At 36.2% G+C, this 27,543-nt stretch overlaps 1 non-coding gene across 1 annotated transcript; it reads right to left on the bottom strand.

The window, feature by feature from the left end:
* Positions 1-5,269: 5,269 nt before the first annotated feature.
* Positions 5,270-5,342, bottom strand: TRNAK-CUU (transfer RNA lysine (anticodon CUU)). The gene has a single exon. It is a non-coding gene; the product is annotated as a tRNA-Lys (tRNA).
* Between the last annotated feature and the right edge of the window lie 22,201 nt (positions 5,343-27,543).

The following is a 27,543-nucleotide window of genomic DNA, read 5'->3' as shown; positions in this document are numbered from 1 at the left end:
TTATGTCTGAGTAACAATATAATAAATCTCTTTTTTAAGTGTACTATATACCAGTGGTGAGCAACAGGTTTCTATCTTCCCTGATATAAAAGCAAAGATATAAAAAGTTTAATTTTTAATGTGATAAGTTTAGGTTAAAAATGAGGTTGATTTTCCTAAAAACACTTGTTAAAATACAATGTTCCCCAGGAAAAGTATTAATCGCCTTTGAAGATATTTTAATTTAGGGTCACAGCTGCATGAAAATTCACACATGTGCACCTTTAGTCTAAGAAATATTTCTAACTTTTTCCCTAAGTTTCTAATAAATTCATAAACACTACTTAAAAAGATTCATTTTAACAAGTGCTTGTTATTCTGTGGGCACAAATATGGAAAGTCACTGCAGTGAAGCTTTCCACATACAGTGATTGCCTAGAATAACAATTAACGTGTAGGAATGTTTTTTTCTTATCACGGAAGTTTCATCCTAAACTTTTAACCCTCTTAATGCCTTGCAAATGTATCCCAAAAAGCAAACCAAACCCAGTCCCGTCGAGTCGATTCCGACTCATAGTGACCCTATAGGACAGAGTAGAACTGCCCCATGGAGTTTCCAAGGAGTGCCTGGTGGATTCAAACTGCTGATCCTTTGGTTAGCAGCCACAGCACTTAACCACTATGCCACCAGGGCTTCCGGGCAAGTGTGTATGACCTCATTATTATATTTATCTAATGACACTGGATATTCAGAGTGAGATTTAACAGAATTATCGCCTTGTGTCGTTTTCTTCAACCTCGTTACTTATGTTTTTTCCTCAGTTTCAGAAATGTCTCAATAGTTATTTCTTCCATTACTGTTTCTCACCATTTTCCCAATTGTCTTCTCCTGAAGCTCTCATTATCTCTTAGCTGCTGAAGCTATCACTGTGTCTTTTAAACATTCTTTGTTGCAATTATATAATCTGAGTGAACTCAGGATTCTTTTTAAATTCATTAATTCTTTTTTTTTCTTCTATTGGATCTGAAGCCACAGCCAAAACTTCCCCTGCTCTGCCACTGTTTCCGCCATCTCTGGAAGCCCACCAAGCTGAGGTTTCTAACCATAGCTTGCCCCACAACTCTGTGGCCTTTACTGCAGTTTGAATTTGGCACCGAAATCCCGTGCATGGGTCAACCAGAATCTTGGGGCACGTGCAGGACCTGAAGAGCAGTGGCCCTGAACTTGACTTTGGACTTGAACATCAATGGAGAGGAAGATGTTCTCCAGAACACAGCTGCACCCCAGCCCATTTACGGAGTGGAATATCTTCCTTTACAACATGACTCAGCACCAGGATCTCCAAATATGGACATGGGAGAGATGGGGTGTCGGATTTTGGGTGCCAATCCCTGCCCCTTGGGGACTGGAAAGCATAAAAAGCTCCAAGCTCCTCTGGGGTGGGAGCACTTAGTCTTTTAGCTGCTAGGCCCGAGGTTGCTCCTTCTTTGAGCAAAAAATAAGTTGCCACTTTCTGTTTCCCTTGCCAGTGGTACTGTGGTGTCCATCTTATTTCGATCTGCTAATAGGACAGAATGAGAACCCTCGCTGGGTTACAGATCCATTCTATTGTTGGTGTTTAATATTAATTTCCTTATATTTCATTCCTGGTATTTCTGATTTTTATTTTGACCATTGCATCCGAATCTTTTTTTTTTTTGTCTTATTTATATGTCAATGTTAATATTTTATTTAATATTTTAGGGTCCTAAACATACTTAGAGTAACTTTTCACACATATTTTAAGTATATCTGGATTCACTGCATATGTCTGGAACAATAACTATTTATGGTCATAATTCTTAGTGTTAAATTTCTTCCTTTTTTAAAATTTGGTTTTCCATTGTACCTAGGACAAAAATTTCTCTTTCTTCTCTCTCTCTGCTTGCTGCTCTGATCTGTGGATTTCCCAGGGCCTTCATTTCATGCTCAAGTCCTCTAAAGCAAATCAAAATTTTTGCTAGCACATTAGGGCACCTACCCCTGTTAATGCTGTGAAAAATACTGATCCATTTACCAAGCCAGTGGGCTGGCTGACAGACTTCCATGTCAATAAGCTATGTCTCTGATCTCTACTTCCTTAGAACCACAAAAGTTACACATTATACCTGTGCATTGGTCCTTTGAAGCTTTTTGATGGCACTTTCATGAGTTAAGAGTTTACTTATAATCTCATTCTCACATGGCACACTTTTAATTCCTAGTACGCCATATGATAAACCCATTGCCTTTGAGTTGATTCTGACTCATAGTGACCCTACAGGACAGAGTAGAACTGCCCCATAGGGTTTCCAAGGAGTGTCTGGTGGAGTTGAACTGCCAACATTTTGGTGAGCAGGCATAGCACTTAACTACTACACCACCAGGTTTTCCACACCATATGATACAAGGTTCAAATTGCAGCTTTAGGCTCCTCACTGTTTTAAATCTTTTTTCCATGAGACATTGATATAGTTTTGCACTCAAATATTAGTTATTTTTTATATTTTTTTTATATTTTTATTCATTGCTAATTATGGAAGTGTTGTGGATGGGAACTTAAAGAAGGAGACTTATAGTATCACCTTCAAGTCATATATTTAACATGAATAAATATTTTCAACTTGTTGGCCTATCATATCTTTCCACTCAGTTCTCACGATCTTCATTACGTTCAGCTCTAGTGAAGGTGGAGAAAATGCAATCTCCTCTATTAGAATTCTCAGGCTATTTATAACTTCTGTAGAAGATTTACCAGACATTCTACACTCCTTACACTACTTCTATCTACCGCATTTGATTTGGATGCCCATTTCTCTACCCTAAGGAGACTTGGTGGTGAAGTGGTTGAGCAATTTGTTGCTAACTGAAAGGTCAGCGGTTCACATCCTCCAGGCACTCCACTGGAGAAAGATGTGGCAGTCTGCTTCTGTAAAGATTTATAGTATTGGAAACCCTATAGGGCAGTTCTATTCTGTCCTGTAGGGTTGCTGTGAGTTGGAATCGACTTGTCGGCAGTGGTTTTTGGTTCTCCTCTCCCCACCTATATTAAAATACATATTCTTATATAAAGGTGGGTCCTCACAAAAACAGATACTGAGACAGAGTTAGGAGTATAAGAGATTCGAGAACAACATATGTGAAAAACAAAGGGGAGAGGACCCAGCATGGGGCAGGGAAAGTCACATACCACATGCAAATCTGAAGAAGTCTTGGCCAACTAAGGGGCAAGCTCCAAAGGACAAGCCTGCCTTTTGGAGGAGTCCCACTTGGGAAGTACCTTCAATGTGCTAAGACACTGGCTGGGGCTGCCAAGGATAGCATGGTCTCCAGACAGACAGACACGTTGCAGCTATGAGTCAGAATTGACTTGAGGGCAACGAGTTTGGTTTTTTAGCATGACCTCAACTCACCTCAAAAACTGAGCCTGAGCTGGATAATGCTAACATCTGCAGGCTGTCAGCTAACCGTATTATTTGTAGCTTAGCAACAACAATTTTCATAAAGAAGATCTGGGAAGCACATCAACATAGTTGACAAAGCCCACCTCTTTTGCTATATGGATCTTCTTTCCCATACATGTTCAGGCTGTATGTCCTTCTGGGTTCTAGTAGACTCTCTTCCTGAGGAAAGACTTGGAAGTAAGATTAGTGCGACTAACTACATTTCCCATTGCTATAGTTGGTATCCTCATCTCCCTTCTCTACCCTCCATTCTAAATTTCCCTCAAAGAGTGATTAAAATTAAATGATAAAATCTATGCACTGTGTTTAGCATAGTGCCAGGCACACATTACATACTCAATATTCTTTTTTTTTTAAATAAAATCTAGAAAATATTTACAATATATTCAAAATTAAATTTGTTTTCACTATTTGATACTCAAAGAAACCTTATGATGTTTTCTCTTTGAATTCAGGTGGGTGATATTCTGACCACCTCCTATTGACCCTGTTGGTGAAGGAGGGCTCTCCTGCTATAAATAGCATGAGATGGCAGAACACAGGACATCAACACTAGACAAATGAGATTGACAGCTGTTTTTAACTAGAGCCTGGGGAAGGAGAACACCACATGCCATGCAGGACCACAATGGGGTTGCACTCTAGAGCAGAGTGACCAGAAGGGACTATGGGAGGAAGACTTTGCAGTTAACTAGAGAGTAATGTTTCCTCTCCTTCTTGCAGGAGGATGTGGTTGCCTGTTGGAATAACTTTCTGGGCTTGCAGGGAAGTGAAACCCATTAGCTTGAGGGCCAGATGGAGTGCAGCTGGTGCGGCTGATAGAAGAACTAGCCAGATGGGGAACACTTCTGCCAAGAGCATGGGAAATCACAGTTAGGCCTTTGGGGCTATGTGATGAGACTCAAAGACATTAAGGCCCCACTTGAAATGTTGACTTTTACAATAAAGTGGAGGTTAGGTTTACTTTTTATTGAGAATGGACAATTCACTCAAAATAAAATTTCTTGACAGAGTTTTAAACTATAAGTTTAAAAACTTTCTTAACATAACATTAAATTAGAACTTTTATCTTTACTAAGTATTATTTTTATTCGAAACAGTTAATATTTTATCCTAAAAAAAAAAAAAAAAAACTTTCCAAGGCAAAACATTATTACAATAAAGATAATCTTTAATATTTTCATTTATTTACTTACCTACCTTTTCCATAACAGTTTTGAGGCTATTGGAGAATTGATTTAGCTACTACATCAGCTTCTTAAAATACATAGAACAATGTTACTTTCTGAAAGATTTTACAAAGCGATTCTTTTTTAATGCAATTTTTATCTGCCCACATTTTCCTAAATCTGTTAAAATAGTCATGCTCTTTTCATCTGTTATGTTAATGTGAGACTACAGTTGATTAATCTCATGTAATGCTTTGTTTGCATCCCAGAAATTGATATATTGACCAAATTTTGTTTGTTTGCTTTACACAGCACTGGTTTTAATTTGTTAGTCTTTTTGTTAAAATGCAACATTTTCCATCTATATTTATTACTAGTATTATCTGATAATTGTTTTTCCTTGTGCTTTACTTTTCCTATTGTCCTTTAGAACCTCATGAAATGAGTCAATAAGCTCCTAATGAAATAAAAATCAAACCCATTGCCTTTGAGTCAATTCCGACTCATAGTGACCCTATAATACAAAGTAGAACTGCCCCCAGAGAGTTTCCAAGGAGCTCCTGGTGGATTCAAACTGCTGACCTTTTGGTTAGCAGCCATAGGACTTAACCGCTGGGCTACCAGGGTTTCCATTATTATGCCCTACATGGGGCTTGAACCCACGACCCTGAGGTTAAGAGTCTCATGTTCTACCAATTGAGCTAGATGGGCATTTTTAAATGAACACGGTCATCTAATATTAACATGACCACCAGGTGCCAAACTGTATCGGAGATCATTATTCAAAGGTAATACGAGCTTTTTCTCCATTGGGGATTTATTCCAAGAAGTGTCTACTGTATGTTTACTTTTCAGTGATTATATTCTTAGCTTGTTTTCTGAAATCATGGTACCTATAAAGTTAAAAATATTGTAACTATTTTGTAAATATGTGCATAAAATCTTTCTTCACATGTATCCATTTATATATCAGGTTTTGCTCTTGTTGGTCTTAATTTAAAAAGTCACACATGACTTATATATGCAAATATATATATATATTCATGGATGTGCACACTCTAGGTTTATATAAAATATCAGTTTATATGTAAGGTTCCATATTTTCACTTGTATTAGAATTAAGGAATATTATAACATTCTTTCCAACAAATTCAATATACTCATAACTGTTATTGGTGCTGGTAAGATGGGGAAATCTTTTTTGACAGGCAAAGTAAAAATTCCAATAGTTTTCTTCTATCTGTGCATAAGAATGAAAATGTATACTGATCCAACCAAACTTGATGTAAATGCTATGAGCTTTTGTTAGTATAACTTTCTCCTGAAAGTTATATCCTTATTTTATGCTTGAGTTTTTAACTGAGAATATATATATACATATATATATACACACACTCTACTTAAGAAAAAAATCTATAAATGTTTGGAAACTAGTGTTTCAGTGTTAACAGCCTTTATGTCTAGACCTTTGACCACAAACTGATCTTGTATATACAATGTGGGATGATACCAGCATGAAACTGATCAAACTTCTTTTTGACATTCCCATATGACTTTTTTATAATTACAACACATAAATCATGGAAATTTAAGCAATAGAAAACATTTTGTTTTGATTTATATAAGATACATGTTGCATTTATAAAAATGTTTCAAAGTGATGAACCTGACACTTACGAAATGAAGATGGTAGAAACAGTAACTGAGTACTATCCGTAGAAAACATTAACTGAACATTTGTTGAGAGCTGATGAGTAGAAGGTATGCAAACCTCTTGGGTGATATCAAGTAGATGCTCTAAGACTGAATTGCTGAATAGAAAGATAGGCTGGTCTCTTCTGGGTAGAAATTAAAGTAGTAAGAACATCAATTTCAGCTTTATTTGATTTCTTATATCCTGCATGGTTTAAATGAGGAAGAATAAAATAGAGATACCTAATTTAAAATGTAAAATTTATCTTGGTAACATTAATTTTATATGTCTTAGCTCATAAGTTAATGTGGAATTTGCTAAATATAAATCAAAAAGAAATAATTTATTTCACATGATTTCCTTTGTGAACAAAAAGTAAATGCTACTATTCATTAGTAACATAGTAGATTAAAATGAAATAATAGCCTTAAGAAATACTAAAAGAGAAACAAAAATTAATTTGAGGTAATATATATGTGGGTTTTATATGTATGCATGTGTGTGTGTGTGTGTGTGTGGATAGATGGATGGATAGGTAGGTAGGTAGATAGACACAGAGAGAGAAAGACAGAGAAAGAGAGAAATAATATATAGGCAGTCTTTAGGAGTTTCCATTAATGTATTTATCTTTTTTTTATTTGAGAATTACATCATTCTAATTTTATAGAACAAAAGAAATAGAATAACTTAATAACATTTCCCTCTCTTATTGCTTTTTTTATTAGAGACAGATACTAACTTAGAAACATTTTCAATTATTTTTACAATCCTAGTTATCCAATGAAAGATTATACCTTTAAAAGACGAATATGTTCAGTGAAAATGAACACTCTGTGATAGTGACCTTTTTATCTTATAAATTTTCTTTAGTTAGGATTAAAACCAGTTGCCTTCAAGCCAACCCTGACCCATCATGACCTTATGTGCATTTAGAGTAGAACTTTGCTCCATAAGTCTTTCAATAGCTTAATTTTTTAGAAATAGATAGCCAGGCCTTTCACCTGAGACAACTCTGGATGACTCGAACCTCCAACTTTTAGGTTGGCAGATGAGTGTGTTAACCTTTCGCACCACTCAGAGTTTCCTACTCAGGGTTGTTGTTAGTTGTGGTTGACTCGGCTTTGACTCCTGGCAATCTTACGTAGAACAAAACAAAATGTTGCCTGGTCCTGTACCATCTTCATCATGGTTGGTGTATTTGAGCCTATTGTTGCAGCTGTTGTATGAATCCATCTCACCAAGGATTTCCCTTGTTTCCACTAGCCCTCTACTTCGTCAAACAGGGTATCCTTTTCTAACAATTGGCTTTCCTGATGAAGTATCCAAAGTAAGCGAGGCAAAGTCTCATCATCCTCAATTCTAAGGAATATTCTGGGTGTATTTTTTATAAAAGTGATTTGTTTGGTCTTCTGGCAGTCCGTGGTGATATTCAATACTATTCACCAACACCACGTTTCAAATGCATCAATTTTCCTGTCTTCATTTTTCATTGTTCAACTTTCACATGTATATGAGGCAATTGAAAAGACCTTGGCTTTTGTCAGGCTCACCTTAGTCATCAGAGCTTCATCTTTGCTTTTCAGTACTTTAGAGAGGAATTTTACAACAAATTTTCCATAAAAGTGTGTAATTCTATTTCTTGACTGCTGCTTCCATGGATGTTTACTTTCAGGATTACTTACCTATAAAAAGAAACATCAAGTGTTGAAAAGTCAATCAAATCAGGAAGAAAATAGTTAAATACCTACCACAATATTGCTTTAGTTCCATCTGAAAGTACGGTATTTTTACATTTCACTCCCTAGGTAATACATAGAAAATGGCACAACAGGCCACCATGTTTTCCTTAGGAAAGGAGAATGTGTACTATAGACTGTCATTTTCACTAACACTTTACTTAGGTTAGTAAATCCTGAGTCCTCGAAAAGTTATGTTTTTGCTCTTCTTGGATGACATTGTTCATTTGTCAGCTTATACTTACAAATACTTGAGAAAATCACTAAATTCTCCCACTTAAGTCATCTAGATAGTAACTCTGAAAAGAATAAACAAGATAGGGACCCCCAACCATACTCTCCAAGAACACACCAACATTAAAGCACAACATCTGAGAGCTTTCTTAAATCTCTCACTTTATATCTTCTCTGATTTTTTTGGAAGTAAAACTAAATTAACTAAGAGGGATGCTATTGTAGAGCTAGAGCCTTATTCTTCTTTAAAAAAAAAAAAAAAGAACCATTAAAAATGCCTGTCCGTTATTAGCAGCAGTTACTTCCAAAACCACACACATTTATGTAACATTCTAAGAAAATATCCAGACTGCAAAAATTTATGCCTGTACTATTTGGCTCCTTTATAATTCCCATTGAACAATTTAAGGGAAAATTTTAAATATTTTGGAAACCAAAATTAGGAATTGTGGACCAACTTCTGGCTTTGGCCTTCTCTGTATTTCTTCCATGATGACCACCATCTCAAATATTTTCAGAAAGTACTGGAATACAAAAAGTTGTAAGACCATGATGACCATTCTTACTAGATTTAATGATCTATGGCTTTGGAAATTGCCTCAGAAAAAAATCTGGTCATGAGAGACTACCCTGTGGCAAATTACCCATTTGAATTAAAAAAAGAAAAATATTGTGAAATTCTCAGGGACATTATTTTAACTGCATATTGTGGAAGATTACATATATACGTGTGAATATACAACATTCATTTACCAGAGATGACAGCAGACATTTAGTCAGAGCTGTGAATATTCATACAACATACGCATTTTACACACGAGTAGACATTTTACATTTTAATCATAGAAATGTCAAGTGTGAGTAAATTTAATAAAACTATAAATTGGTTATTGATATACTTGTGGCAAAAAAAAAATGTTGCTGCAACACCAAAAATATATTAATGATTGATGAAAATAACCTATGCTTCCCATTACCTTCAGTTTTATACTCTTCAGGGAGTAATATAAGAGGAAGATAGACACAGTCTCTTCACTCAAAACTTTCACCCTTGTTGGGGGGAGAAGCCATGGAGAAGCTCACCTTTAGACCAAAACCAAACCAGCTGCCATCAAGTCGATTCTGACTCCTGGAGGCCCCGTGTGTGTCAGAGTAGAATTTTGCTCTATAGAGTTTTCAAGGCTGATTTTTTCTTTTGAGGTGACTCTGAGGGGACTCGAATCTCCAACCTTTCGGTTAGCAGCCTAGCTGATTAATCCTCAGACCACCCTTCAAAAAAGACCTAGCCAATCATCTGAATGAAATGCAGCTGATTGACATCCTGTGTCTGTTAGGGTCATCAACATCTCTCTAAGATTCTGAACTGAAGCCACTTTCTCCCTGCTCTTTTCTGACAGTATTTAGCTCATCACTGAGCACTACTCAGCCTGTAGTAGGCAGAGTAAAAGCACTCCACAAAGGAGGTTGATGGGTGGTGAAAACTTAGCCCCATAACCAGGAGATGTTGATGGTGTTACCATGTCTATAGTTTACTTTAAAATACTTGAGAATTATAAACTGAAATTCATTCTCAATGAGCTATGTAGTATCTGAAATGACTCTAGGGGCAGATAATTACCCTAATTAAGAATCAACACTCTGGGATAACCAACTAGTATTATATCGTAAATCCCAAACACCCCAGAAACAACTCTACCACCCCTTCATGTATTTATAACTTAAGCAACACTTAAGGTGTTACCTAACAACTAAAATACAAAAACGTGGGTTTCATTGGTTTTTCATTTAACTTTTTTAAATTTGTTACTTAGTATGATAAATGGGATCTCATTGGTGAAATTAAAGATATCCAGAAAACTAAAATGGATAAAGCCGTTTAGAGACATTCCCTATCTTTCACATACAAGGCGTTTGAGAGGAAGGAGGTCTATACCCTATTTCTTAAGGGATGTCTTTTGAGGTATCATTTCAAATACGTCTTCAATGAGCTATATGTTTAGGATATTTCTGTTTTCTGATGTTGAACATGCAAGGAATGGGCTCTTGCTTCTGGATCATTGTTGTGTCTGTCAAAAATGGGCTTCTCATCCATAGAGGTGAGAGTGTCTCAAAAATGATGAGTTGACACTTCACTGAGGCAATGAAATGGATTACGTGGTTATTTCTGTGCTTCTTGCTAAAGAACACGTTTAATAAATGCCCATAAATGTGAAAAAAACAATTTGCTAAGACTTATTTTAACATAACCTTGAGAATAAGAAGAAGAAGAAAAAAAGGCCCTGATATCAAGAAAACAGCCTCACACTAGAAGTTAAGCCCCCAGTTGTAGGGAGCTCTCCGGGCACTCACAGGTATGCCATGATATTCTTCATTAGATCCTAAACAATCATACACAACAGCAATAATAACTCTGGTAACTCTGATGAGTGAGAAAAAAGCAAGACTACGCTAAACAATTTTTTGGGGGACTGAACACAAATGACACAAGGTAATTGGGTAACCACAAAAATGACCAAGCACTCGCTTTTTCTGTCTCAGACGAGTGACTTGTGACTCTTTACAAAGTACAGCTTTAGTTTCACTCTGCTGTTCCTTCCTCCTAGGTAATCTTTTAAGGCATCCAAGCATAGAATTCTGTTTCCTGGCTACATGCAATATAGAGCAAAGCCCCACATCCTTGAGGCTCCCCAACGTTACCTAACACAATCCCAAATCTTATTACATATCCTTTCTAACATCCTCTTCCTGAGATGTCCCTCCATGCCATTGTGTGTGTCCTTCCTCCCAGCAAAACAAGCCGTTCAACTACAAGTGTTTTTCTGGTGAGCTTTGGCTAGAAGACATTGGCGCCAATGTCTCCTCCAGTCTCTATTCTTATACCCTGCTCTCCAATGTTCTCTTCTAGGAACCATTTAGTTCAAGTTAACAGCAAGGTGTTAGCTGATCCAATTTAAAACAAAATTCTTTAACACTGATCTGTGTGCTTATGTCAAATAGGGAGCACCTGCTTGTAAAATGAATCAATGTTAGTCATAGAGAATATTTGTGATGCTGTAGTTCCTATTCTTTTTTTCCTGTAATGGTAACATTAAGCGGTTATTAGGAATATCCTTTCTCAACAGTTTAGAAAATGAGATGTTAATATTACAATATCATGTTATCAACTGAATTCTGTTTTTTTCCCTGTTGTTACTCATTCTTTTAGTCTGTAGTTTCATTCAGCCATAAAAAAGTCTCAGTAAGTCATGAAAAAAAGAACTAGACTACTAATAATCTTAAAATGCTCAATATATAAAGTGTATGTATACATAGCGGTTAAGAGCTATGGGTGCTAACAAGGTCAGCAGTTAAAATCCACTAGCCCCTCCTTGGAAACTCTATGGGACGGTTCGACTCTGTCTTATAGGGTTGCTATGAGTCGGAATAGACTTGTCGGCAATGAGTTTGGTTTTGGTTTTGTATATGTTTAGGGGGGGTTTTGGGGGTCTTATTTACTTGGCTTGCATTTTATATTATTTAAAAGGTTTTAACTACTGCTCAATCATCTTAAAATCTTTTTTTTTTTCCCTCAATGCTGTCAGTAAGCAATTCCTGTGGTTTGTGTACGTGCAAAGTAGGATTGATACAAAGCAGATTTTTGTAACCCAATTTATCTTGAATTGATTCATATAAATTTTGTTAGTGTTTTTATTTTATAATAAATTACCTACAGATGAAGTTTTGCTATTGTAACATTATCAGCTTAACCACATCCTAAATCATCCTTAGGGATTGAATTGTGTCCCCCAAAATATGCATTTTAAATCCTAATGTCTATGCCTGTGGCTATAATCCCATTTGGGGATGAGCTGTCTTTGTTATGTCAATAAGCTTGTCTTTGTTGTGTTAATATATTGTTATGTTAAAGGAGCAGATTAAAGAAACAGAGATGGGGAAAGAGGTGCCCAGCCACAGGAAGAAAGCCCAGAAGCAGAAGCTCTAAAGAGACAAGGGCATTCCTCCAAAGCCAACAAAGAGAAGAAAGCCTTCTCCTAGAGCCTGCACCCTAAATTCAGACTTCTAGCCTCCTGAACTATGAGAAAGTAAATTTCTGGGTGTTAAAGCCACTCACTTGTACTTCTGTTATAGGAGTCTAGATAACTAAGACTTTCATTTAGCACATTTTCTTTTTCATGAAAAAGACATAATCTTTAACTTCTAATTTTTCCTTAGGAGCATAAAAAGGTTATAATTTTATCAACAAATTTATTTAGTTCAAAAGAATATCAGACCATTCTTGCTGCAATGATATTGTAAGAAAGCTTTCTTCAAGGTGGAAAGGCCAGGTAGATATACAGGTCTTAGAAGAAGAAAAACTACAGGAGGGACAGAAGCCCAGATCATTCTCAGTTTTTTCCAAACATCCCACGCTTAAAGTCATGGCTTTCAGTTTCTGTCTTCGTCCAATCACCTATGATGTGAACCTTTTCTGTGGTTATAGGCAAAGATTCAGGAACCCTATGGCCCACCTTGTAGTGGCCACCTGTTCGTGCCCACCTGGCAATGCAAGCATGATTATCTTGTATATTTTAGCCCTAGCCAAGTTGCCAGCTGACTGCAAACACAGGAGTGAGCCCAGCAAACATATGTGTAGTAGAGAGAAACTGTCTAGCTGAGCTCATCCTGGGATGCAGAAAAAAATTGAAAAAACGGGAGAGGTTTAAGGTTTTACTGTTTAAAGAGGTATTTTTCCTCTCAAATGTCTACACACATTTTCCAGAACATAAATCTATAAGAAGAAAATGTAATGATAAAAGAACATATGACTATTCTTTGAGTGTAATAATATATTTCCTAGAAAAATAACACACTTCTGAATTATATACAAAGTGGTGAAACAATTACTCAAGAAATAAAATTACGTTTACTTGTTTGACTATCTTACCATTAAAAAAAAAATTAAGTAGAAATTATTTTGCTTCATCAAATACATAACACATAACATGTCGATTAAGTTCCAACTCATAGGGAACACAAGTACAACAGAAAGAAACACTGCCCCGTCCTGCACTATACTCACGATTGTTATTATTCTTGAGCCCATTGTTGCAGCCACTGTGTCAATCTATCTTGTTGAGGGTCTTCCTCTTTTTCGCTGGCCTTCTGCTTTACCAAGCATGGTGTCCTTCTCCAAGGACTAGTCCCTCCAAACTGAAAGATGCATAGGGAGCCCAAAACTAATCAGGTCCAAATCCCTTACTCACTGTTCTAACAAATTGGTGGGATGATAAGTCAGGTATCGTGGGAAAATGAGTCAGAGAGGCCATGAAAATAATGAAGTTTATTATATTCACAGTTCCCAGAGACAGGGAGACACAGCATGCCATGATGCAGGGCCACACAAGGGGTTGCACCCAGGGACAAGGTAAGGAAAAGCTGGAATTTTAAGAGAAGGCTTTTGCATAGCAGGCAGAGTACAGTTAACTTTGTCATGTGGGCTTCCTGGGGATTGGGCATTTTGAATAATTCTGCAGGCTCAGGGGGCATAATCACTGTACCTGGCCCTTGGGTGATTAGAACAAGTGCATAGTCACCCAGGAGGGTGAGAACCTGATAAGGTGAGTAGACTAAATCATTTGCTCAAGAAGGGAAATGGGTCACCCTCCAGGCAGGGCCTCAAATTGTGTCAAGGCAGCCTTTAAAGAAAATGCTATTGCAGTCACCACTCCGCAGTAAAAGTAGGATCAATACCTAGTTTACATCCATTTCTTTAAATGCAAAATTACTGTGGCACTGGCTCTTAGTTTTCCCCCATATGGATTTCTCTTCTTTCATTGTTATTATAACCCTCACGTTTCAGCTGATCTCATGATCTTACAGAATAAAGGATACATTTTCCACTCTCCTGGAAGATAAGAGTAGTGACATGACAAAAATGAAGAGATTTGTGAGATCCAACTAGGATCTAGGAACTAGGCATACCCTTTTCTTTGCTATAGCTAGAGTATAGATGTCATTGTAGGAGCTAAAAAGTTACCTTAGATTTAAAGATAGATGTCATGTATTGAAGGTGGCAGAGCATTCATCCATAATCAATGTCTACTATGTGCCAGAGAATTATAGGTCATAGAATCACGAACAAAATATAAATAATCCCAGGACTGGTGGAGCATTCATTCAAAGAAACACTCAAGGAAGAAACACATGGAACACAAATCTTCACACTCCCAATCACTTCTTAAAAATATAGAATTTATCGAAAGGAAGGAAATCGCACCATGAGGACCAGGCTCGACTGGTAGCATCTCCAGTTCCTTTTAGTTCTCATGCTTCATTTGGGCTAAATTTTTCCCTTCCTAGTACATGGACTATAAACTAGGGAACAAATATGATGGGTGAATGTGACACCTCCACTATACAGTTTAAACCACAATATTGAATTTACCATCTTCCCTGGAAACAGACCTATCCTCTAAAAACCTCAGTCCTCATAAAGAAACCTCAACAGTCACCACATAACACAAGAACTGATGGGTAGCGTGTGGAGTCCAGGAAACACAGAAGACGGACGAGACTTACAGTGATCTAGTTTCTACCATAACTGAAATGTATTGTGAAAAGTTAGAACATCATGGCAGAGAGAAATTAACTTGTTTAGCTTGCTATTTTATCCTGTTACAGCAGCCAGACAATAACAAAGTAATACAACAAGAGTTTATATTAAATAATTCTACCTGCTTTCAATTATTACATTTATTTACACCTACACACTTTGTTTAAGGAGCCCTGTTGGTGCAGTGGTTAAGCAAACACTCAGTTGCTAACTGAAAGGTTGGCAGTTTCAACTCACCAGTGGATCTGTGAAGGAAAGACTTGGTAATCTGCTCACTTAAAGATTGCAAAAAAAAAAAAAAAAAAAAAAACTAGCTGCTGTCGAGTAGATTCTGACTCATTACAGCCCTATAGGACAGAGTAGAACTGCCCATAGGGTTTCCAAGCTGCGACTGGTGAATCCGAATTGGAAACCTTACGGGGCAGTTCTACTCTGTCATGTAGGTCACTATGGAACAGAACGGATTTGACACCACACAAGAACAACATACATGCATTTAACCTTATATTGCAATAATATAAAAAGACATAATTTTAATATTGGAAATTGTTCTGTCTTTTAAAAAATGTAAGTAAAGAAATTTGAATACATATGTTTTGAAGGAAATTTTAGAACTGAAATAAAATTTTCTGTGAATATGTTCATTCTAAATGGAACTTTCGTTAGTAAATTAATACCTAAGTTATAACTAACTAGCATTATGAATGTTATATGGTGTTTATTCAATAAGGAATAAAGAAATAGTTCCCAAAATAACTAAAATTTAGACCTTATGTTTGGATATATATTTGCCATTATCTGTCTCATTGAAATTCTAGCTTGTGTGTGCCCATTTTTAAAAGTAGAATATTAATTAAAGCATCAGAGGCAAATTCGGATTTTACATGTAAGTCTGAATAATAACATTTTATTTATGCATTATTTATTTTTCCCACACAACTTAAATGTATCCTACGTTGCGCATTTTGAGAAAGCCACATATAAGACACTGCCAGAGCTCAGAGGAAGGGATGATGAAGCAGACAGAGAGTGTAATATGTCTATTTTCATGTATCACCTTGTACTCTTAGTTTTCCTTCTGAACATGACACTGAGTAAAATATGCCTTATAGATAAGTAGCCCCATATTCTCTCTGTAGGAGAAGCAGTTCTTGGGTTGAACTAAAGTGAGGAATAGGAAAAAGTCAATTGTTGCTTGGAGTCTATTTTGATGTACATTTGTGTGTCAATTTAAACAATAATCATAATACCATCTATTTATCACCTTTGCGCTTTACTTGGAATATCTTATTCAGTTTCACCAACCAACGCATGAATGAAGGAATCTCAACATTCCCTTTGTTTAGATCAGGGGATAAAAATATTTAAACAATTTTTCCATAGCCATTCATACTTTCCCATCTCAAATAGCATGACCCTAGAATTATTATTTTGAAACAATAAATTATATTATCAGTCTAACAATATTGGCTCATGGCTACAGTATGCTGATCCCTGTTCTATACCTTCCAGGCCTTGAGTGTTATTCTTAACTAATGCTATTCTCTTATTAAAAGGATCTCATCATTTTTAATTCCCCAAAGCAATCCTCTTTTTCACAAGGCCTCTCCAGGTTCCCGCTTTCTCTGCTCAGTCATATAAATCTTTCTCCTCTACAGTTGCCTCATGTAAATATGCATTTTTTTGTAACACCACAAAGCCCAGAAAGCCAGAATTCTTAGTTACTTTTGCATTTGTGTGATTTCTTCCTGTTTTCAGCTATGATTATTCATCATGGTATACCCAATAGTACCTAATACCTTATTCATGTGAGAAATTCAATACATATATATTGAATTAAATTATAAAAATAAGCATCTCCCATTTCACAGATATGGGAATTTTGTACAAGAGGTTAAATACTGAGCTTGTATCTACACAGTGTCAAAACATCTAGATTAAAAGTAAAACATTCAGTCAACCATAACTTTGCGTCCAAGTATCTACATGCTTGGCACTGGGAAAGGAAAATGTTTGGATAATTGATGTTACTTTTCGTTTTCTCTCTGAATGTTTTGAGTTTGTGTAGACAGGCCTCTGACAGTCAACAATGATTAAAAAACAATTTCAGGTTCGGACATGGTTTTAAGCCCACCCACATGGAGGTAAACAGATGAGAACAGAGAAGAGAAACCGTGGACTGTCTCATCACATCTGTGCTTTCAGCCAAGAGAAATCTCTGAGGGAAGATGATCTCCAGTTACATCTTTTCAGACTGTAATTCTATCATGTTTCATAGAGGAGAGTTTGCCTGAAAGCATCCCTAGCTCAATTGGCTGGTCACATTAGGAATCTCCAGGAAAATCCAGGCTAGACTGGAGCCCAATATCCAGTGAGGAAGGGTAAAAAACTTGAGCTCCTATGGTCAAACCAAGAACATACTATCTGGGACTCTCGTAATTTTTTTTGTATCTGTTTCTAAATGAAAATTTTGCGATTTATTGGGAGGAAGATGGTTATGTTGGAATATGAGGAGATATGTTTTCTATTCATTTTTAAAAGACTTTGATTACTGTTTTTTGTAGAAGCCAGTAGAGATAAGAAGTAAACTATCAACGGTGCCGGGTATTAGTCATAAAACAAATCCATTTAAAATCTCTGTGAAACTCTGATAAAACAAATTTTAATTTTCATCAAAGTAGCTCCACGCAACAGAGAGTCACCAGAGTACATACCTCTGTGAATTGTTGGGAAACTACAGGGAATTTTTCAAAGTTCGATGAAGGACCCCCACCCCATACACACACAAAAGAGTATGTGCATAAACATGCAAATTATAATAATGCAAAAGAGCACTCACATATTCTAAAATATTTATCGATGAATATAAAAAATCTTACATATGAACATAGATCTGTGTGCCTCACTTTGGTTATTTAAATGAAAATTTGTTTAATACACTGTTAATATTTGTTTGCTTTTAGTCTTAAACAGAATCGTCTTTGTCTAGAAATTTAATTTCAAACAAAAATTTAGCAGTAAAATATTTTTGAAGTAGGTGATTTTATGTTTTTTTCAAGCTATTAAAAATACCCAATTTTTATCCCTGCTGTTAGAAATATAGGACTTAGCTATTTCTAGCTTTCTTAACAGTCTTTTTGCCTCATCCTCTCAGAGTCATGAACAAAAAACTCCTATCTTAATTTCTATAGCCAGGCTTACTATCGGATTGAATAATGGATGTGGTTGGACTGAAGTTGTAGCAGTACTAATAAAATCTTGCAGGGTAGGTAAGTGTAATTGGTAGTGATAAGGAGAAATAAAATATCTACTCTAAAGTAGACTACTGTGGAAGTTGGACTACTGCAAAAAAAAAAAAGAATATTGTATAAAGTTTTTTTTTCTAAAACTTTCATTTAGTTCTCACATTATTTGTATTGCATTATAAAAAAATAGTCTATGTTTTATAGTTGCACATCATGAATTACAAGGTTACTCAAAAAAATTAATGTAAATACTTAGAACTATTTTTAAATTCATTGTTGGCTCTAAACGCTATCATTTATTGTAGATAGGGTCACTATGAGTTGTAGTTGGGGCACTGTGAGTTGGAACCAGCCCAAGGGCACCTAACAACAACAACGTGTAGATAAGATGTCTGAATTTGGAACAACATTAAACCACTTGATTTTGTTCTGTAACATAATAAAAAGAGTAATATTCATGAGGTATCAGTTGTTGTACAGGGTAGTACTTGATGTCCTTTTATTAGTGTGATCCTACAGCAAATAACATAGAGCACAATGAATAGCGGATTAAATCTTGTGAGGATTTATTATCTCATATTAAAAAAAAATTGAAAATTGAGATAAGACAACTGGTTAACCCAGCTGCTTGAAAACAGATTCAAAGACCTAGTTTCTTATAAGCCCCTCCTATCCTTCTGTTATTCACTATCAGAATTTGCTAGCTCCTCTCATGAACTTAAGATGATCTCAAAATGTCTAGATACCACTCCTCAGACATCAATACCCCCAGGCAGAAAAAATTTTTTTTAGATTGTCTTTAAGTATCTTTTGCAAATTAATAAACCTTTCTAGAAATCCCCTGGTGACCTTCTTTTTATGTCTCAATGACAAGAATTGAGTTACCTGCAACTTTCTTAACTAATAACTCTCATGAATAACAAAATTATTGCATTTGGTTTAGCTTAATCATGACACATTGCGGGAAGCTGGGGACAGAGTCACTTTTGTTAAGCACGTGTTTGCACAGAAGAGAATGAACATGTGAAGAAAATGTTCTCATCACAGAAGGAGTGAGGGGTTGGAAGCGACCAAAACCAAAAAACCAAACCTGTTGCTGTTGACTCGGACTCATAGGGACCTCAGAGGAAAGAGTAGAACTGCTCCGTAGGGTTTCCTTCCAAAGAGTGCCTGGTGGATTCAGAACTGCCCGTCCCTTGGTTAGCAACCATAGCTCTTAACCACTACGCCACCAGGATGTCCCTTGACAGCAACAGGACCTCTGAAATTGGATTTCAGAGGTAAAGCACATTTATCTCTTCCATATCTTTTTTTTTAATTTAATTTTATTGTTATTGTTGAACTATACACAGCAGAACATACACCAGTTCAATAATTTTACATGTGCGATTCAGTGGCATTGGTTACATTCTTCATGTTGTGTACCTAACCTCTTCTTTTTTGAATTATTCTGCCCCCGTTAACCTAAACTCACTCCCCCATAACCTTTCTACCTAACCTTTCAAATTGCTGTTGTAAATTTGATCCCATATAAATAGTTGTTTAAAACAGCACAATGCTCAAGGCAAACATCTTTTACTCATTAAGCTAAACCATTATTTAGCTTGGTGCTCTGGTGGTGCACAAACTGCACCACCTCACAAACAATGCTTTCACACTGTGTATCATTGCACAACATATTTGACTGACCCCTTGCCTGGCCTAAGTCCTGTTTAATAGCACACACCATGTTCAGTGTGTATATTTTATTTTGATGTTGTCCAAACATGTCTGTTAATGTGAATCACTGGTGTTACTCGTTAAAAATTTCTACTCAAAGGGTCCCCTTATGCTTCACTTGGTCAAGAACCAGGGTCAAGAAACTAAAATTCTCAAGTCAAACTCAGCTCACTACCTGTTTTTGTAAATAAAGTTTTATTCGAACACAAATCACACCTATTCTTACGTACTGCCTGTAGCTGTTTTCCTGTTACAAGGACATGACTGAATATTTGGAAAACAGACTGTATGTTTGCAGAGCCTAAAAGAGTTACAATCTGCCACTTTACAGAAAATGTTTGCTGGCCCCTTGTTTCGAGCAAGATCCAAGAATCTGAATATTTTAACAAACCTCCTTCTAAATGACTGCTGTGATCAGACAAGTTTGTCTTTTTCTATTTATCTTTGTAACCTTGGCTAATTAAGTCTTTGTAACCTTAATTAATTACCAAAGTGCTTTGCAAATAGTAGGTATGCCAAAAATTGTTGAATGGTATAAGGATGGGACAGATCAAAACTCAGGATACTTAGACAATGAGTGACCCCCTTTTAAAGGACTAATTCATTTCCCATGATTTTTCAAGCAAGTTCAATTAATTTTTTGTTTATTTTTGTTGTTAGATGCTGTCCTGTGATTTCAGACACTTAATGACGGCATTTGACAGAGTACATCTTCCCCATTGAGTTTTCTTGGCTGTAATCTTTATGGAAGCAGATTTACCAAGAATCCCTAAATTTACTCATATCATTTACATGAAATAAAACTTGAAATATATCATTATCTAGTTTTCATTCATTATTTATATCTCATTTGAAAAGCAATGGGAGATATGGGTCATGTAAAAGAAGACATTTTCCTTGGTTTAAAGACATGTTTACATGAAAGTAAATAAATACAGTAGGAAATTATTACACATACACTCAAAGTTGTAGAGTCATAAGCTTTGAAAATCACTTGTCTTCTTTTTACCACACAGTAAAAACCTGCTGCTTCTAGGAAACAATGGATGAATAAAAATACTTAAAATGAAAGAGTATAAAATTACTTTGAGTCAAAACATAGCTAACATGAGGCAAAAGAATATTAATCTTGAAATGTTGATGGATACTGTCTTAGTGTTTGTACATCAAGGGTTTTTTTAAAGGCATAGTTTTTTTTTTTTTTTTGACAGACTAGGACATTAAAAGATTAGTTCTTCTAGATGAAGGCATTTTAAAAGCATAATTCTTTTAAAAATAATTATAAATAAAATTATAAAAAGTCAGAAAACTACTTATGTCCATGTTACAGTACCTTTCTCTCTTGTCTCTGAAATGTAAAATAAGAAATACTAAAGATAAATCTTTACGTATTTAAAAATAACTTTCATATTCTTGCCAGTGTTTTAGCATGTCTATCAAAATATTTTAGATTCTTTCAGCTCTACTTTCTGTGGCACAGTTTCTACTACTTTTATTATTTTTATAATTTCATAATTGATTTGTCAATACCTTTACTAAAATAATGTCTCAGAAACATGTGCAGCAGATTTCTTCGATCTTTCTTCTATAGAGCACCTAAATAACAATAATGGCTATCGTTTATAAAGTGTGTTATACTATGTGCCTGGCACTTTTTCTAAATTTGTCTCATGAAACAGCTCATTTATTATTCCCAATTAGCCTAAAGGATAGGTAGTGCTAGTATCCCCATTTTATAGATAAGGAAATTAAAAAAAAAAAAAAAAAGAAATTAAGGCATGGGGAAATGATGCCAGTTTACTAGAATCACAACCATTAAAAGTTTTAACAGATTTTAGACCAAGGAAGTTTGGTTTCAGAAAGTAGTTTCTTAGGTACTCTCTACAAGGCTCCTTTGAAAGAGAAAGCTGTTGAATTACTCTTGCTGTCTCATCCATACTGCTAGAGACTAAACTGGGACCCACTTTTTACAGATTCTAAAAATTGTGTTTCCAGACTCTCTCCGTTCTGGTCCCTAAGCACAGAATTAAATTGCCTGGGACTTAAGTCAGCTTCACTAAAAGAGTAGTTAGTGCCTAAATCTCCTCAGATCCTCTGTCAGCACTTAACATAGCAGAAATGGTCATTTCTGAAAGAATTCATAAAGGAATGATTAAGAGAAATACTTTCACACACGGATAAGTGTGAGAATTGAGGTTCCAAAAAGTCAATGGCTGCCAGAAGCACTTACATACTTGGTAGTGTGCACTTACGGTGTTGTGCTCAAAATTCCCATAATCCTCCATCCAGACAGATAGTACAGGAGAAGCCATCTGCTATGGCATGATTTCACCTCTCAAGTTACAGTTAATTAGTTCAGAGGCGAATACCAAACAAAATCTAGACTAGACTATTCACTGTCCTTCCACATTTATGACTTGGAATACTAAGAAATGAATATTTGTCCTAGATGAAGCTTTCATATATGGTTGCTGACAGTGGCCAGGTTTTCTGACTCAAAGTGAAATGAATCAATTTGAAAAAAGAAAAAAGAGAGAGAAAGAGAATGAGAACACAGATATCTCTCTAAGGGCATACAAGTTTCTGGTTTCAGTTTTTCTGGAGGCCTCTGACATTGTACAACTTAAATTGTACAACTTAATTATTCCTTTAGTCACCCAATAACTTTAGGAAGAATCCCAGGTAATATAGAAGCAGATCTGATAACTGGAAATCAGGTATTCCAACTTCCTTTCCCTCCTTAAATGTAATCATATAAATGGGAGTTCTGTTGGTGCAGACTTGAATAGAGTTCCTTTACTCATTATTCTTTAGCCCCCTGTCCAAGCATGTTAAACCCCTGCTTTCCTCCTAACGGAGACAGAAACCTGGGTCAGGTTTCCTACAAATAGCATCCTTTGCTGTTAATTGAGTCAAAAAAAGAACAAAATTCTATCTGCGCCATTGAAAAGATCAGCCATGAAATAATTCTAGTTTTTATTGACAATGCCCTTATTTTTATGTAACATACACAAAGTTCATGTATTTCTCAGTAAGATGTATTTTAATATAAAAAGCACCCTCTTCCTTCTGGGGTTGAAGAAGAACATTTAATTTGTTTGCTGTTGGTAGTCCAGCCCCCATTGGGAACTTCAAAAAAATAACTTATTCCTTAATTTTATTTTTTTATATTTTTTAAGATGAAGGACTTCCTCTATCTTGCATTACATGCTCAAATTTTTTTTTTTTTTTTGTATAACAAAAGGTCTTTCTGTTCACTAAATTGTGATATTATCAAATTAAACTCCTCTGCCCATCCTGAGGAGCCCTGGTGGTACAGTGGTTAAGATCCTCGGCTGCTAACCAAAAGGTGGATGATTTGAACCCAACAGTCACTCTACAGGAGAAAGATGTAGCAGTCTGTTTCCATAAAGATTACAGCCTTGGATACTCTATGGGACAGTCTTACTCTGTCCTATAGGGTGACTGAAAATCAAATGCGTTGTGGAATGACATCAAGGGCATCATACATGAAGAAAGCAAGAGGTTGTTAAAAAGACAGGAAAGAGAGAAAAGACCAAAATGGATGTTAGAAGAGATGGAGAAACTTACTCTTGAACAACAAGTAAAAGAACTGAAGATTTAATAGGGAAACTCAGAAGACAAAGTATTATAATGACATGTGCAAAGAGCTGGAGACAGAAAAACCAAAAGGGAAGAACACGCTCGGCATTTCTCAAGCTGTAAGAATTGAAGAAAAAATTCAATCCTCCAGTTTCAATAGTGAAGGATTCTATGGGGAAAATATTATATGATTCAGGAAGCATCAAAAGAAGTTGGAAGGAATACACAGAGTCATTATACCAAAAATAATTGGTCAACATTCAACCATTTCAAGAGGTGGCATATGATCAGGAGCTGATGGTACTGAAGAAAGAAGTCCAAGCTTCACCAAAGGCATTGGTGAAACACAAGCCTCTAGGAAATGACAGAATATCAACTGAGATATTTCAACAAACAGATGCAGTGCTGGAGGTGCTCACTCTTCTATGCCATGAAATGTGGAAGACAGCTTCCTGGCCAACTGACTGGAAGAGATCCATATTTATGTCTATTCCCAAGAAAGGTGATCCAACCAAATGTGGAAATTATGGAACGATATCATTAATCTTCCATTCAAGCAAAATTTTGCTGAAGATCATTCAGAAGTGGCTGCTGCAACATAACAACAGAAATTCAGGTTGAATTCAGAAGAGGGTTTGGAACCAGGGATATCACTGCTGATGTCAGATGGATCCTGGGTGAAAGCAGAGAATGCCAGAAGGATGTTTACCTGTGTTTTATTGACTATGCAAAAGCACTTGACTGTGTGGATCATAAGAAATTATAGGTAACATTGCCAAGAATGGGAATTCCAGAACACTGAATTGTGCTCCTGGGGTACCTGTACATAAATCAAGAGGCAGTTATTTAGACAGAACCAGGAGATACTGCGTGGCTTAAAGCCAGGAAAGGTGTGCATCAGGGTTGTATCCTAATAAAAAAAAAAAAAAAATTTTTCAGTCTGTATGCTGAGCAAATAATGGGAGAAGCTGTATTATATGAAGAAGAACAGGGCCTCAGGATTGGAGAAAGACTCATTAACAACCTGTGTTATGCAGGTGACACAGCCTTGCTTGCTGAAAGTGAAGAGGACTTGAAGAACTTACTGATGAAGATCAAAAACCATAGTCTTCAGTGTGGATTACACCTCAATATAGAGAAAACAAAAATCCTCACAAATGGACCAATAATCAACATTATGATAAACTGGGAAAAGATTGAAGTTGTCAAGGATTTCATTTTACTTAGATCCACAATCAACATCCATGGAAACAGCAGTCAAGAAATCAAAAGATGCGTTGGATTGGGCAAATCTGCTGCAAAAGACCTCTTTAAAGTGTTGAAAAGCAAAGACTCCACCTTGATGACTCAGGTGCACCTGACCCAAGCCATGGTATTTTCAATTGCCTCCTATGCATGTGAAAGCTGGACAATGAATAAGGAAGACAGAAGAAAAATTGATGCCTTCGAATTGTGGTGCTGACAAAGAATATTGAATATACCATGGACTGCCAAAAGAATGCACAAATCTGTCTCGGAAGAAGCACAACCAAAATGTCCCTTAGAAGCAAAGATGGTGAGGCTGCATGTCATGTACTTTGGACATGTTGTCAGGAGCGATCAGTCCCTAGAGAAAGACATCATGCTTGGTAAAGTAGAGGGTCAGCAAAAAAGAGGAAGACCGTCAATGAGATGGATTGACACAGTGGCTTCAACAATGGGGTCAAGCATAACGACTGTGAGCATGGTGAAGGACTGGGCAGTGTTTCGTTCTGTGGTCCATAACGTCACTGTGAGTCAGAACAGACTTGAAGTCGCCTAACAACAACAGCAACTTAGGGTGACTGTGAGCCAGAAGCCATCCTGAACAAATAAGGGGAAAGGAATGACTTAAAGTATCTCATTATTATAATTTCATCTTGATCTTGCCATGACAGGCTTTAATCAGGAGTCATGCCAATCAGTTTGAGAATGCATGAAGAGTTTACCTGGCAGGTAGCCATCTGATGATTATTTATGAACCATCAGTGCTGTTAGATGAAGGAAAGCCCTGCAAAGTTAAGAAAATTCAGTAAATCCACACCCAGTCTTACTGGTAAATCCCTTCACTTCTCTCAGATCCACCTGAGAATGAGATAATTCATGCACATCTGTGAAATAGAGTCTATTCAGTGATCCCGCTTTTGTCTTTATTTATGTGCCTCAGGGGGAGATTTATAATTATTAGGAAATGAAACGCCTTAACCAGTTCATTCACTTAATGAGTATCTGCAGCTCTTATTTATCTTAGAACTAAGACTCTGTATATTGTCTTCACAAATTTTAATGAGTAACTATATGACTTTTAATAGCACTCAAAGAATATAGATATTTATGCAGTAATTTTCCCAAAGAGTCAATAAAAAATATTCTATTAAAATGACAATTTTTGCACAAGAAGTGCTAATAAGGAGCTAATTCTACCTGTATCTCTATGGATGTTATAAACTTGCCTATTCACAAATTATATGCCTCTCTAAAAATATACAAATGTGCACATTGATATGTTTTTATTTAAGATTCTTTCTTCTCGTTTTTTAGTAGTTTCTTGGTTATTGTGCTCATCTTTAGCATCTATAACATTGCTTTCATTTAATGGCAAGATATGGATAGAAAAGCCTAAAAATAACTGGTCTCTATTGATCCACCAATTTTAAGCATTTGGAACTAATTCAATCTATGTAGCTTTTTAATATTTAATAGCAGTAACATTGGCATTGGGGAACAAAACCTTTTATGATAACCCAGAATTGAAGGTATTTTACCACAGAAAGGCTTAGAACTAAGTGGATAAACATCTCCAAAGAATCTAACTTTGGCAAAATCCTGGATTAAATAAAGTCTGTCTCTGGCCATACAATTTTTAAGGCCCTTTTCCTTAAATAAACTACTTATAATGAGCTCCTAATGCTGTCCCAGGCAAACGTATTTTAGGTGGCTATATTTCAGTGTAAGCAGTTTCAAGAATAAATCTCTAACACTTATTTAGTACTTACGATGTGCCAAGAACTCTGCTAAACTGTTGTCCATTTGATTTTCACAGCAACCCACCTGGTCCGTCAATTCATTACTTCTCTGGCCTCGCTTCCTTATACACTTTCACTTAGTTTACCTCTGTTCCAGCACATTTGGCTTCTCCTGAATTATAGAATACACAGCCTGCTTGTGGCCTTAGCACTTCTAGTATTTTCTCTGCCTAAGATGTTCCTTTACCTACATGGCTAGCTCCACACTTACTCAGGGTTTAGCCCTGCTCTCACTGTTTCTCACTGTATAAAATGCTGCCCCCTCCCCCTGGACATACTTCCTTCCTCCTCACCCTACTCTGTTTTACAGCCTACTACTAAATTAAGTATGATTTTTTTTATAGATACACATTTTTATGTGTTTATCCTTTGTTATCTCACACACTTGAAGAAAAATACCAAAAAAGTTGAGACTGATTCATTATTTTCTTTTATATGCCCAGCCAAGAAGAGAAACGTGAGATGTACTAAGCATACCCTAAGTAATATTGACTGAATAAATTAATAACTCTCTGAAGTGCCCACTGTTGTGGTTCCCATTGTACAAATGAGAAAATCCAGCTGTCGAGGAGAGGTTAGCTTTTGCGAAGTTCACACAGCAAATGTTTTGGAGCTCAGGTCTGATGTCAAAATTCCTGTTTTTAATTACTCCTATCTCTCAGACTGGCTGTGAGTTGACCTCTCATCCTGAAGACAATAAGCAGTGCTTAAATGGGCCAAGAAGATGTTTCTCATGCTTACAGAGAAAAGTATGAGAGAAGGTCAGGTAATTTTCCCAATGGTTGCAATATATTCATTTCTGTTGTTAATATATCTGCTCATAGTCCTTAAAACATCAATTTACTTTAAAATATTTCAACACGTATATGTAGTCTGTAATTACGTGGCATCCAGGTTAAACTCTAAGCCAGGTGCTGACGACAGTCTAATCAAAGACGCACGTTCAGTTTTGGGTGACTGATTTGTATCAGAAAGCTCACGGTCCAGAGGCAGCCACCTTAAGATGCTCTGTTACTAGCAAGTCCAGCTACATTTGATATTTACTG

The sequence above is a fragment of the Loxodonta africana genome, chromosome 17, assembly GCF_030014295.1.
Source record: "Loxodonta africana isolate mLoxAfr1 chromosome 17, mLoxAfr1.hap2, whole genome shotgun sequence".
Classification (NCBI taxonomy): domain Eukaryota; kingdom Metazoa; phylum Chordata; class Mammalia; order Proboscidea; family Elephantidae; genus Loxodonta; species Loxodonta africana.
This window is presented reverse-complemented; position numbering and strand designations above follow the sequence as displayed.